Genomic DNA, 14,378 nt, shown 5'->3' with positions numbered 1-14,378 from the left:
GTATTTCTTTGTTTTAAATCTAGAAGATGTGCTTTGTCATCTAGAGAAATACGATTTTTGAATCTTGCATGAGAATGATATCTGTGTATGAATTTAATTCCCAAAAAATCCTATTACACCAAAACCCCGAGTTTAAAATACATATATGATAGATAACAAATATATTTGTCACAAGTCGACCATTTAAAATTGTTGCAAACTTAAGAAAATCAACGCTTGTTAAATATAACGCGGATCAGGGTTTGGATGTATTTGGAATTAAAAATATATTTATATATAAATCTATTTTGTTCTACACGAACAATTAATTTAGGAACTCGAAAGAAATTATATACTTACGGCTTGTTGAAATTAATTGTGCTGAATAGAAGGCTCCTTTGTATTTTACGATGCAGTTTTTTCCGTCATATTCTTTAACAGATTTGGAATTGACAACATACCAGCTATTGTTGTCAAATGTCACCAAAGAAAACATGTCGAGCCTAAAATAAAATATATAATGTTTTAAATAAAAATTGTCAAAAATCCACGTTTCAAAAATACGTATTAAAACAGAGTTTATTTGTCAGGGTAATAGAGGTTTATGCTTCCTACTTTTATGTCATCAGTGGCTGTTATCTCATGTTCTGGTCTGCCACAAAAGGTAAAACCCATTACAACCTCTTAATACCAAATCTTAAACAATTCTGTTGGAAAATAGGACTTCAATCGTCAAAATATTGAATACCGAAAACTCCATTTCCGTTAGTGTCCACTTCTCGACTATTTTCGACTGGCATCTAAATGGTATGGGTATTCGGATTGGCCATCGAAAATGGATTTAAATCTTGTATTCCGTTAGTCTCTAAATATCTGTAGATGTCAAAAATATATGGCATTTACATTCTGTTTTCGAAGTTTAGACTAAGTCAATCTTCTTTCGAGCCAACTTCCAGACTTTGTTAGGAAGTATGTCTAAATGGTATAAATATTCGGACTAGCAATCGAAAATGGATCAAGACCATGTATTCCGTTATTCTCTAAATATATTTAGGTCTCGACAAATATAGCATTTATATTAAAATATTAAAAATTTTGACAAAGTCAATTTTCTTTGGTGTCAACTTTCCCACTTTTTGGAATCGTGCATCTAATCTGTATGAATATTTATCTAGACCATGTATTCCGCCAGTCTTCAAAGAATTTCAGAATTAAATTAAAAGGCATTGAAATTAAAGTTTTACAAATGTTGACTAAGTCAATATTCATTCAGGCCAATTTCCCGAGTTTTTGTGGCGTGTGTCCAAACGATATGGATATTCGGACTGGCCATCGAAAATGGATCTACATCATGTATTCTATTAATCTCTAATATTTTTCAGATATCGACCCCATAATGTTAAGTAATGCAACTGGAAATTTGTCTTACTGAAAATGTTGAATACTTGAATTTAACAATGCAATATTTTATTTAATTAAGAAAATCTTTGGTGATTAACGGATAGCAGATTAAGCGATTATATACTCTTTATCCATATCCGATAGATTAACAGAATATACACACCATGGAGGCGTGGGTCCAGACTCCATAAATTGTGGAAGTTGGCCCGAAAGAATATTGGCTTATTCAAAATGTTCAATACCTAAAGTTAAATGCCAAATTTTTCGAGATCTAAAAATATTTAGAGATTAAGGAAATACATGGCCTGGATCCATTTTGGATGAACAATCCGAATATACATGCTATTTCGTCATACGCCTAATAAGTCTGAAAGTGGACATAAAAAATGACTAGTCAAATTTTAAAACTTAGATTTAAATACCACGTTTTTCGAGATATTAACGTATTTAAACATTAACCGAATATATTGTCCAGATCTACCTTTGCTGGCCAATCCGATTATCCATACCGTTTCGACGCACGCCTTCAAAAACTCGGAAAGTGGACACCAAAGATAATTGAATCCGTAAACATTTTGAATCCTTGAATGTACATGCCTTTATTTAAAACTAATGGAATACGTGATTAAGATCCGTTAGGAAGTGGTCACCAAAAAAATTGACTTGACTAACTCAATTTCCCTTCGGGCCAACTTCCCGAATTTTGGAAGCCGTGATTCCTAGCGGTCTACATAATCGGACTGACCATCCAAAACGGATCTAAAATGTGATTTCCTTTATTCTCTAAATATATTTTGATCTCGAAAATTATGGCATCTAAATTCAAGTATTAAAAATTTTCTTAAAGTAAATTTTCGTTGGTGTCTACTTTCCGACTTTTTGAAGGCGTGCTTTCAAACGGTATGCATATTCGGATTGGCCATGAACAATTGATTTATACAATGTCCTTCGATTGTCTATAACGATTTTCGGAACTAAATATAATATGCCATTTAAATTTAAGTATTCAAAGACTAAGGCAATTTTCTTTCGAGCCATCTTTCAGACTTTTTGGAAGTGTGTCCACATGATATGCATATTCGGACTAGCCATTGAAAATGGATCTAGACAGTGTAATCCGTTATTCTCGAAATATATTAAGATCTCCAACAATATTGCATTTAAATGCAAGTATTAAAATAGACTTTATTTTCTTTGGCGTCACTTTCCAACTTTTTGGTGGCGCAAATTGGCCATCCAATATGTTTCTAGACAATGCATTTCGATAATCAATAAAAATTTTCAGAACTACATAAAATATGGCATTTAATTTTAAGTGTTCAAAATTTTAACTAAGTCAATTTTCTCTCCATACTTTTTTGGGAAGTGCGCACAAATGGTATGCATATTCGGACTGGTCATCAAAAATGGATCTAGGCCATGCATTTCGTTAATCTCTAAATATTTTCACAATTTAAAAAATATAATATTTCAATTCAAGCATTAAAACTCTCACAATATATATTTATATCAAATATCAAAAAAAATGTTATTTACATTCTAGTATTAACAAGTAAAAAAGCTGTAAGTTCGGCCGGGCCGAACTTTTAATACCCTCCACCATTTGGTACAAATTTGGCAATTTCCAAAAAATAAAATCCGTTAAAAATTCTGTTAATATCTTAAGAATTTCGAATGCTTATACGACGACGTGGGCCTGCATAGGCAACTTTTGTCATAAATTATTACAATATTTAAATGCGAAACTGTTTATAATGTAGCTAAAATCATTAAAATACCGTATATGGGGGGAACCGTTATATGGGGGTTATACGAAGACGTGGACCTGCACAGACAATTTCCTGGCATGGGCTGAAGTACGACCTTCACATGCCGTATTTGAAACAATCCCGGTAAATAATGTCGCTAAAATCATCAACATACCAAATATCGCGGGGTACGGTATATGGGGGCTATATGAAGACTTGGACCTATATGGCCCATTTTCTGTTTTATGCTGCAGTATCTATTACGAACTGCAAACACCAAATTTGGAACGATTTCGCTAAACAATGTCGCTAAAATCATCAAAATAGCGAATATCGGGGGCTACCGTTGTATGGGGGCTATATGAGGACGTGGACCTACATGGCCCATTTATGATTAAACAAAAAACAAAATATCTTCCTTTCCTACTAAGCAAATTGCTGCACTATGATTCTCCTAATGTTGAATTTATTATTTTGATGATTATTACAATAGACAGACAGACGGACATGGCTAAACTTTGTGGGGTCTGACATGAGTATTTCGTGGAGTTACAAACGGAATGACACTCCACCATAGTATGGTGGAGGGTATAAAAGTAAAATCCGTTAAAAATTCTGTTAAAATCTTAAAAATTCCAAATGCCTATACGACGACGTGGACCTGCATAGGCAACTTTTGTCATAAGTTATTACAATATTTAAATGCGAAACTTGAAGAAAAATCTGTTTATAATGTAGCTAAAATCATCAAAACACCGAATATAGGGGGTACCTTTATATGGGGGCTATACGAAGACGTGGACCTGCACAGACAATTTTCTGGCATGGGCTGAAGTATCCATTAAGAACTTCACATGCCAAATTTGAAACAATCCCGGTAGATAATATCGCTAAAATCATCAAAATACCGAATATCGGGGGTACGCTATATGGGGGCTATACGAAGATGTGGACCTACATGGCCCATTTTCTGTTTAATGCTGCAGCATCTATTACGAACTTCAAGTGCCAACTTTGAAACGAATCCGGTAAATAATGTCGCTAAAATCATCAAAATACCGAATATCGGGGCGTATGGTATATGGGGGCTATACGAAGACGTGGACCTACATGGCCCATTTTCTGTTTTATGCTGCGGTATCTAATACGAACTTCAAATACCAAATTTGGAACGATTCCGTTAAATAATGTCGCTAAAATCATCAAAATACCGAATATCGGGGGGTACCATTATATAGGGTCTATACGAAGAAATGGGACCTACATAGATTATTTTTTGTCTTGGGCTGTAGTATCCATTACGAACTTCAAATGCCAACTTTGAAACGATTCCGGTAAACAATGTCGCTAAAATCATCAAAATACCGAATATCGGGAGGTACCGTTATATGGGGCTATATGATTTCTTGGACCTACATGGCCCATTTACGAACTTAACCTGCCTACTGGCAAATATACATGTGTGCAAAATTTTAGCCTTCTATCTCAATTTGTTCGAAAGATAGCGTGATTACAACAGACAGACTGACAGACAGACACTCAGTCAGACGGACAGGGCGAGATCGTCTTAGAATTTTACGCTGATCAAGAATATATATACTTTGTTGGGTCTGACATGAGTATTTCAAGGAGTTACAAACGGAATGACAAAATTAATATACCCTCCATAGTATGGTGGAGGATATAAAAATTTTGAAGAAGTAGTATTTGTTTCGGACCAACTTCTTTTTTTTTAAGGTTTACGTGAAAACGGTGTTGATATTGGAATGTCCTATATTGCATCTATACTCTGTATTTCGTTAATCTCTAAATATTTTAGATCTCCAAAAATATGACATTTAACTTCAAGTATTGAAAATTTTGACTAAGTCAAAGTTCTTTGGTGTACGCTTCTCAACTTTTTGGGGACTTGGGTTTAAACGGTATCCATATTTGTATTGCCCATAGAAAATGTATCTAAACCACGTATTTGGATAATCTTTAAAGATTTTCAGAACTTAAAAAATATGGAATTTAATTTGAAGTTTTCAAAACTTTGATTAAGTCAATTTTCTTTCAAGCCTACTTCGCTATTTTTTGTGGCGTTCGTTCAAACAATATGGATATTCGGATTGGTCATCGAATATGAATCTAGACCGTGTGTGCTTTTAATCTGTAATTACCTTTAGATGTCGAGATCGAAACCGATTGTACGCACGACCCCAAGATTTTGTGAAATGCAACTAAAACAATAAACTTAATCAAAATGTTGAATACTTGAATTTAAAACCCATATTTTTTCGAGATCTGAAAACAATTAGAGTATAACACAATACGCAATCTGAATTCATTTTCAATGGCCTTTTCAAATATGTATACTATTAAGACGCACGCCTCCAAAAAGTGGGTAAGTTGGACCGAAAGAAAATTGACTTGGTCAAAATGTTGAATAGTCGTACATTTTCGAGATCTGAAAATAATAAGAGATTAACGGAATAAATGGTTTAGATCCATTTTCAATAGGCAATCCGAATATATACACCATTTGGATGCAAGTCTCCAACCAGTCGACAAGTTGGTTCGAAAGAAAATTGACTTATTCAAATTTTTCAATGCTTGAATTTAATAGACAGATTTTTCGAGATCTCACAATATTTTGAGATTAACGTTATAGTCTAGATGCATCTACAATGGCCAATCCAATCAAAAGAAAATTGATTTAGAAAATATTTTGAGTACTTGTATTTAAGTGACATATATTTCGAGATCTGAATGATCTAGATCCATTTTTGAAGGCCAACCCGAAGGTACTGACCTTTTGGATCCACGCCTCCGAAAAGACGGGAAGTTGACAAAAAAGAAAATTCACTTAGTCAATATTCCCAATACTTGAATATGAATGCAGTATTTTTTCGAGATTTAAAAATATATAGAGGATAACGGATTACATGGTCTAGACCGATTTTCGCTGGTCAATCCGAACATCCATGGTCAGGAACTGTACTTGACTAAGGCAACTTTCCGACTTTTTGGAGGCATGTGTCCAAACTGTATATATATTTGGATTTACCATAAAAAATGTATCTATACATGTATTCCGTTAAGATCAACATATATTCATATTTCAAAAATATAGCAAGTGTTAGAAATTTATACTAAATAATTTTTTTTGGTCAACTTTCGAAAAGCCAAGGATATTCGAATTGTCCATCAAAAATAGATCTGGACCATGTATTCCGTAAATTTCCTAATATTATCAGATCTCGAACAAATATGTCATTTAAATTTATGTATTCTAAAATGAGTCTAAGCCAATTTTCTTTCGAATGTATTTACCGACTTTTTAAAATCGTGCGTCCAAATGGCATGGATATTCGGATTGACCATCATAACTGGATCTAGACCCTGTATGCCGCTAATCTATTAATATTTGCAGCGGCTGACGTTCACCTAATGTAATATTTCAGATTATCGTTTATTATATAATAGTAACTTACCTTACGGAAGTCCAATGATCATTTGACGTTTCATTAAGACATAAGTTCCGCGAAGCTTCTCTGAAATCAGCTTTCGATGATGCCAAAGTGGCGGCCTTTTTAATGCCATTTGAAACGATTTAAGAAGTTGTGTTTAAAACATTTGTAGGAGATATGGACTCCAAGGATTCTCCTACAGCTGATATTGCATATTGGGAACAATTTTGTGTGTTCTTAAAATGCGAAATATTGTTTGTTTGTGTGTCGTTGCTAAATTCATTGTGGGAAACATTGCTCTCTTTTATGTTTTTTTGTTCGTGTAAAGCTCGAAGATTTTTTTCCTTTATGTTACACAGATGATCCCTGTCATCTAAAGAAATGTATTAAATAAATATATACAAGGTATATTACACTTAAACTTACCACTTGCAAGGATAATTTGAGCCAAATAGGTTGCACCTTTATAATTTACTGTGCACTCCGCTTCGGATTTCTGTTTAATGGTTTTTGAGTTAATTACGTACATATGCTCGTAGACAAATTTTACCAAGGAAAACATGGTGTTGCTCAAGTGGGGTGTACTATAAAACATAATTAGTTATTCTAAGCTGAAGAAATATATGTGTGTTGGCCAAATTCTAAAGCAAAATTTAGAATTTCGTCTTTTAACACTAGGTCTTGCACCTTTGGTAAAAATGTGTTCTTTACTTTTCATAACAGTACTTTAAATAGAATGACGCCAAAAGAAACGCGCTTTGTCTGAAACCGTTATGATTTTACTTCACAACTCTAAGTATATGGCTATCTCTCTTTTTCCAAAGCAATCATAATTGCTAGCTTAAAATTATCTATGGTTTCTTGTATTTGGAGTACAGAAACTGCTTAAAAAAAATTCAAAAATCGATTAAAGCATCATCGAGTTTGCGATCTTTGCATTGTTCCATGCATATATAAAATGATACATATAAAACATAAATGCAGAATTCTCTGGAACTTATTCATTAATTATGCTGGAATACACCTAATGTTGTTACTCATTTAATTCACGAACATGTATTAAAGAATTCAACACTTATGTTTTATGTCTATTATTTTATACATGTATGACTGAAATATTACATTATTTACAAAATTAACAGGGCGTTGATCTCATTTTAATCTCAAAAATATATATTTTAACCACCGCTATTGGGAAAAGACATTTACAAAAAATTGGGAGGTCGCGTGTAAATGTATCTCTTTCCAAGAGCAATGTATGTAAATTAACTAACTTACCTTCAAAATTTCATGGACTTTCGAATGCAATAAATAGTTCATCTAATAATTCGAAGGCCTCGTTATATTTCGCAATCAGACTATACTCCAAAAAATTTCAGAATTAATTATAATTTTGTTTAGTATAAGAATATAGTTTTCACTTTCTTTGTGTCTTCACTTTAAATGGCTATTGCAATTTATCCAACGGAACTTTTTCGATACAATCTGATATCGATAACAATCATTAACCTCGTTATGCCATGTTCATACTGTTGTCTGAATTACGTCGTTCGATCATGGATATTTAACAAGATGAATTGTAATATAAACAGGAAAATAAATTTTCTATACTCCAAATAGATGTTTTGCATTAAGTTATGCCAAGTTCACAATGAAGGCAATTCGCTGTTGGACACCCAATTACGAACTAATTTCTTCATTGTCTATAAAAAAATGTGATCGAACTGTTATAGGTCATTATTTTTGGTTACATTACTGCATAAGTATGTGAATATATGATTTTTCTGAAAAAAGTAATTATGAAAGGAAATAAATAAAAACTTAACGCATTTAAAGCACACATTTTTATTAAAACGCGAATGAAAAGTTACATACTAAATTAATAAGGAGACTTCAAACGAAAGACGTATTTGTTTCTTATACCCTCCACCATACTATATAAGGTATATTAAGTTTTTAATTCCGTTTGTAACTCCTTGAAATACTCATTTTAGACCCCACAAAGTATGTATATTCTTGATCAGCGTAAAATTCTAAATCGATGTCCGTCTGCTGTAAACATGCTGTCTTTCGTATTTGAAGTTCGCAATAGGTTCTACAGCATATGATACAAAATTGTACATTGAGGTCCACGGTGACGGTACCTCCCGATATTCGGTATTTTGATGATTTAAGCGACAGTTTGAAGTACGTAATTGATATTAAAGCCTTTGACAAAAAACGTCTTATGCAGGTCCACGTCTCCGTGTATTTTCATCTTTTTAGCCACAATTTTCAATAGAATTATCTGAACTTCTACACAAGGAGTTCTTTGTGAGTACTTTATTTTTTGACTTTTATAGAAAATACAGCTGTTCTTTTTCTTCATTTTGGTTCATAATTCAAGTCATCTTCTTGAAATTTTTATTTTATGTTAATTTCGACTTGTTAATTTTGGTTTTTTATGGCTTGTATAATGATATGGACCTGGTGTATTTGGGTTGTACGACGCGTCGAATTTTAGGCAACGCTGTAAAACATAAATTCTGAACTTTTATACCCTCCACCACTATGTTGATCAACGAAAAAGGAGAAAGGACATACCGAGAATCTCAAATATCAAGTTTCAGTTTATTTGGTTTAATATTATTGTCCTCAATGTGGTTCTATAAGTATTTATTCCCTTAATTTAAATTTTGCATACATTACAGTATACTTTTATCACAATTGTATGAGGTTTATATGGGGGATTTGAGTTTGGATTTGAGCAGTTTCTGTAACTTCATCATTAAAAATATTCAAAAATAACATAAAATCAATAAAAATAGTCTACTGTCCTCCGTGCCACTTCAAATTAAACAAGTTCTCATTTGAGTTATTGACTTTATATTTATGTTTGAAACGAAACTGACAATAGTTATTTAACATTGAGATGTTGTCAAATGGACAATTTAGAAAAAAAAAAACTGTAATCATATGATTGCATGACTTTACCTTCTTAATTCTAAATGGAGTATTAATTTACAAATATTTGAAATAATTGGTCTGTTTCAGAAATGCAAGAATGTAAAAGTTTTAACTACGATAACCGATTGTCCTTTTATGATATCGGAAAAAATGGACACTAACAAATTCTTGCAGGTTTTGGAACAGAGCCAATGTTTATAACATTAAGCACAATACATACACATATAAAAACTACGAATATGTAATCAGCACTCGATTGAGATAAATAGTAGTGTAGAGAAATAGTAGTGTAATTCTAAACAATCGATTGTTAGGTAATCAAATCATTTGTGCATAAACGCACTTCGTCCACATCGTTTTTTTTTTGAATACGTTTGAGCAAATGATCAAAGTGAACAAAAACACGGGACACAACGCAAAACTTTGTCTCTTGTTTATTCATAATTTGAACTAAACATAGAGATATATCAAAAGTCTGGATTCTTGACCATGCGCTATGTTTATCTCTCTCACGCCTGTAAAAAACAAAAACACTTAATTTATGGTTCTTTTTATTTCGCTCTATACTCAGTATTATTCTAATACTCCCTATTCACTTGGTGGTTAGTAGTTCGCAGATCATGCACATTTACGAACGAAACAATCCAAATGTTTGAGAACAAAAAATGTAATTCGTGGTTATCAGTAACACTAGCCGATTGATTCTGTTTATGTAATGCTTATGAGAATTTGGAGTAGTAAAATTCATGACTTGTTTATGAAATTAAAAATTAAAACAAGTAAACTAGGCACTAAGTTCGGCCGGGCTGAACTTTTTATATATTCCACTATGCTTGTCAAAGTTGAAAATTCTGGAAATTCTGGCAGAAACCATCAAAATACCGAAATACCGTGGACCAGCGTAAGTAATTTTTTGTCAAAGGCTTTAATATCAATTACCGGTTTTCCCTTTATTATATCGGTTATCGTAGTAAAAGCTTTTACAGTCATGCAGTTCTGAAACCGATCTACTGTTGTGTGTATTACTTGTTCGCTCATTTAACTATTAACACGAATAAAATCAATCTACGACATGATACATAATGGTATTTCCTTAAAAGATATATTTTCTATTAAATCACATATCTTGCATTCATATTTTAAATATTTTCGTAAAATGTTAAAGTTTTCAATTTATATTCATAACATATATTTCCAAAATAAACATAAGAGAGGTATGTCAAAAATACTTTTGGTGTATATACATTCGCCTAATTATAAATTTTTGATTCAAGATTTTTGCGCGATTTCAAGAATTGGCATAACTATTATACGCCAAAAAAAAAAAAAAAACAACTATAACTCCGCCTAAATGCGTATTAGAAATAGTGTTGACTAAATTTTGTATGGAAAAGTAAGTAATTTGTTTGCTATATGTCCACTAACATCGTCTTGTACTTTTAGGCATTTCTACCTATCGATTAATCGTAAGTCGACTTGTGTATCCCTAATTCTTTACTGCAGAAACAACAATAGCTGATAATTATTGTTACAAAAATCGACCAGTTTCTCCCTATATTGTTTATACAAATTATCTCAAAGAGATAAACAATTAGAAATGTCTGCTTTTTGTACCCTCCAACACCATGTATTGAGGGAAGTATAAGTTAGATTGGGCCAAAAAGTTTGTAACACATCGAAATATTGGTCCTAGACCTTATATGTTATATCTCCTATCCTATCTGCAGAGCTGAGTCGATCTAGCTATGTGTGTCCGTCCATGTTAATTTACACGCAATTATGGTGCAATCCTCACGAAGTTTTCAATGGATTTGGACTTAGGGACAGAATATTATCCTATTGTTTTGGAGATGATCGCAAAATGTTAAGGCGAACACCAAAAACAATTTTTTTCCTGATTTTGCAGTGTCTCAACCGGTCATGTAGGATATTGAAACGTAACAAGAAACAGAACAAATATATTTTCCTTTAATCTTCATAATCACAATCTTCATAGGCCGACGATATAAGACGATCAAGCTGTGTGTCTGTCCGTCCGTTGATTAAGGATTGTAATCAAAATCCAGGCCGTAGTTATGGGTCGATCGTCACCAATTTTTGTTATGATCGAATAATATTAAGCGGGTAATACGGACCAAAAACAACTATTTTTTCCGAGTTTGTTGCTGCTCTGCAGGTTGCTGTAATAAATCTCTTATCTGATCGCGTTCCATCTTCCAACTTTTATTTACTTGGCCGCAACATTTCTTCCTTAAATAAGACATAATCTGTATATTAACAAGCTGAAATGTATCAGTTGGTTTAGCCGATTGCTATATACCCTTAGCTCAGGATGGTCCGTCTGATCTACTGACCCATATGAGGGACGTTCCCAAAGAGTCAAGCAATATTGTCCATTGCATATCTGACCTAATTCAGATATAAATATTATAATATGCCATATTTGGACTATACAGACTTCTGCCCGCTTTTTAGAAAAGATATGCCATAATATTCAGAAAAAGTCGATGTTGAAGTATTCCACTTTGCCTAATACTGATACAAACATTGGGACCCGTACATTTTAACGAAATTGAAAAAAATTAATTCAAATTCGAACCCTTTGGAGGTGGTACCGGCAGAAGTGGACCGATAAATTCCTTATTCACATCAAATACCTGGTAGTGAACTATTTATCAAGTTTGAAAAGTTGCGATGACTTGATTCCAAAGTTATGGAAGGTACAATATTGATAATTGTGACCCATTTTGGGGGATGTGCTGGAAGGTGTAGGCTGATATATTTTGTCTTCGCATCAGATCTTCCGTTGACAAAAATAAGATAATGTTTGAAAAGAATCTGAAGCATATTTCGAGTTTTATGAGCGGTTTGGTTATTAAAAATGTTGACCTTTTGTGGGGGATGTACCAGAAGGAATGGTCCGCTATATCCCATTATTGCACCATGTATTGTAATAGTCGACATATGACGGTGTATGAAATTTGAAGATAATTGGGAACTTAATTCCCGTTTTGAGAGAGTACAATTACCCAAAATTTTGATACCTTGTGGGGGAGGTACCCGATGGGGTGGTCCGAAATATTCCATATTTACACTATATCATGTGTAAATAGAATGTGCAGAATTTGAAAAGTTTGCAGAAAATTTGATGGCCTTTGCTTGTTCTATAAGGCAAATTATTAAATAAAAATAAAACTTGATCTAAGTGTGATAATAATATTACGATGTACCAAGTTTGGACCAAATCGGATACTCCCTTCGAGAGTTATCGTGCGCTCCAGCGGGCCAGACAGACGGACGGACATTTCTAGATCGACTTCAAATGTCCTGAAACGGATTTGGTCCAAAGAGACCTAGGGTATAAAACCGTTATTTCGATGAGGCATAGGTATTGATATCCTAATTACAACAATATATATCTTATTAGGAGGAAGTTCATACTTCCCTAGATATAAGCCTTCCAAAGTCGCACCTCAACTCAACGTATGCCAAAATTTCACACAAAGATTTTGGTTAATATGACATACTAAAATTTATCACCTCACATTTGCAAGCTTCTTCAATCAAATTTTGCAACTATCGGAGTATTATTGCAACCTACAGAGCACAAACAAAATCAAATGCAAATTTTGTTTCTCTAGTATTTTTTGATCAGCTCAGTCCATAATTGCGTCCTAGAGTTTGATTATAATTTTTAAAGGATGGACGAACAAACACACGTAGCTTGATCGTGTTAAAAAATTTAATCAAATTAAATGGAATTTTGCACAGTTATTTTTTGGACCAAACACGGACCCAATTGAAAATAGTGCAAATGGATTCAGATTTAGATAGTCCACCCGTTTTTGTTTACTTCTGCATTTTATTTTATCTTCTTGTAAATACTGTTTGCACAAAGCTGGTCAATGCAATTATGCTTTACAGCGTTAAACCTATTAGATAATGTACAAAAAAGGGTAACCCTGGAAACTAAAATATTTATATATTTGTTTAAAAAAACTGTTTATGCAGAGTATATAAGAAAAATAAATATTTATTTTGCATCAGGCTATAAAAATGTAGTAAGTAAGTAATATATATATATATATATATATATATATATATATATATATATATATATATATATATATATATATATATATATTTATATATACATATATATATATATATATATATATATATATATATATGTCGTTTCGTACTCCTATATATATATATATAGGAGTACGAAACGACAGCATTACACAGGCAGTGTATGTCAAAAATTACGAACATATAAAATGCAAACAACTTCTGCCAATATTTTTTAATTTAATACGTAAGAGCTAAAACAAAGCAATAATTCGGTTTTTTGCCGGATAGCAATTCAATTTTATGGCCTCCTCCAAACCTGGCTAATTTTTGTCCTTGTTTTTCTCAGATTTAGAATTTAGCCAATAAACTGAAATTTTCATATACAATAACATTTCTCATAGGACAACATTTAATAAAAAAAAGTTCAATTGCCTTAGTGTGTAACTCACATTTTTTCAAGAAATCTAAAAGTGCAATGGGTTGGTACATTTCCGAAGTTCTTTTTCAATGCCATGGTCAAAAGTACAATAAATATCTGTCAGTTAATGTTTTTATACCCTCCACCATACTGTGGTCTTGTCATTCCGTTCGTAACTCCTCGAAATACTCATGCCAGACACCACAAAGTACATATATTTTTGATCAGCGTAAAATTCTAAGACGATTTAGCCATGTCCGTCTGTCTGTCTGCTGTAATCACCCTACCTTTCGAACGAATTGAGATAGATGACTAAAATTTTGCCACCATATAACGGTACCTCCCGATATTCGGTATTTT

At 32.8% G+C, this 14,378-nt stretch overlaps 1 long non-coding RNA gene across 1 annotated transcript; it reads right to left on the bottom strand.

Annotated features, from left to right (window-relative positions):
• Nucleotides 1-345: 345 nt before the first annotated feature.
• On the bottom strand, nucleotides 346-8,020 carry LOC109613983 (uncharacterized). The gene is made up of 4 exons (XR_009342512.1): nucleotides 7,859-8,020; nucleotides 7,007-7,164; nucleotides 6,605-6,953; nucleotides 346-482 (listed from the first exon to the last, which is right to left on the bottom strand). It is a non-coding gene; the product is annotated as an uncharacterized LOC109613983 (long non-coding RNA).
• Nucleotides 8,021-14,378: the final 6,358 nt, after the last annotated feature.

Source organism: Musca domestica, unplaced genomic scaffold (genome assembly GCF_030504385.1).
Source record: "Musca domestica strain aabys unplaced genomic scaffold, Musca_domestica.polishedcontigs.V.1.1 28, whole genome shotgun sequence".
NCBI classification, from domain to species: domain Eukaryota; kingdom Metazoa; phylum Arthropoda; class Insecta; order Diptera; family Muscidae; genus Musca; species Musca domestica.
This window is presented reverse-complemented; position numbering and strand designations above follow the sequence as displayed.